Raw genomic sequence first — 1,057 nt, forward strand, 5'->3', positions numbered from 1 at the left:
GTAAGTTGAGGTTAATGAGAAATATTTTGTACCAAAGTTATGGTATAACTTTCCCCAAGACATTTCGGTTTCTCAAGGATCCAACCACTTTATATAAATTACAAAATTTATGAGTAATGTATATCAGGCTGCGCCGATGCGATTTATGTGAAGCACTTCAAGAAGTAGAAAATGAAAATTACGTGATCAACGAGGTCATGTGATATTGTAAAAGAAAAATATGATTGTATATTGTCTAGGTAACTCTCTATATAAATTGGCCGTATTTTAAAATACGTAACTTAAAAAAAAAACAACTTAAAATCAACCTTGCAATGCAGTGTTACGTTTTAAATGCATTTGAAGCTTTGGGAAGCCTTAACAGTTCTGCGTTCAACTGTTCGTTGAAATTACAAAATTAGGATTATTTTCTATGAGTATATTATACCGTAAATCTGGAAATTTTTACGTCGATTTTATTTTGTGAGTTCGGGTCAAAATGGCGTTGATTAATTTTTATGTATCAAAATTTTGCGAATTACCACTGCATTGTTTACATTTTCTTATTGGTAATTTATTTTTTAAGAAAAATATTTTGCGAACACAATGAACTCGCAAATTTGCTAAAAATTTATCTACAGCAAAAATTTCTTGATTTACGATATTTCTCTATTCCTTTTTTCTACCCTGCAAAAATGTTTATGTATTTTGTTCAATCTATTATGACCTGACTTCAATTTTAACACTTTACATGTCTTGAAGTCACATGGTATAAATTTTAATGTTGCACTTTAGCAGAAGTATTGAACAACTAGGAAGTCTGCTATTGCAAGCAAAAGCGTATGTCGCCCCAACTTGGACAAGACTTTAATTTTTTTATCACTAAAACAATAGTATTGTTACAATACCTATTTGCTAAGCTTGGACAACCATCGAATCGTATCAGCCTTTTCGGTTCTTTGATTTAAAATCAAAGCTAAATTATTTTCACTTTTTTCCCGCTTCCATGGAAAAAATTACCAATTTGCAATTTTTAAATGCAACATGAACAGTTACTTTAAATTTAAAAAATTTAAAT

This window comes from Saccostrea cucullata, unplaced genomic scaffold (genome assembly GCF_032062105.1).
Source record: "Saccostrea cucullata isolate Sc308-1 unplaced genomic scaffold, CSIRO_AGI_Scuc_v1 ctg7050, whole genome shotgun sequence".
NCBI lineage: Eukaryota > Metazoa > Mollusca > Bivalvia > Ostreida > Ostreidae > Saccostrea > Saccostrea cuccullata.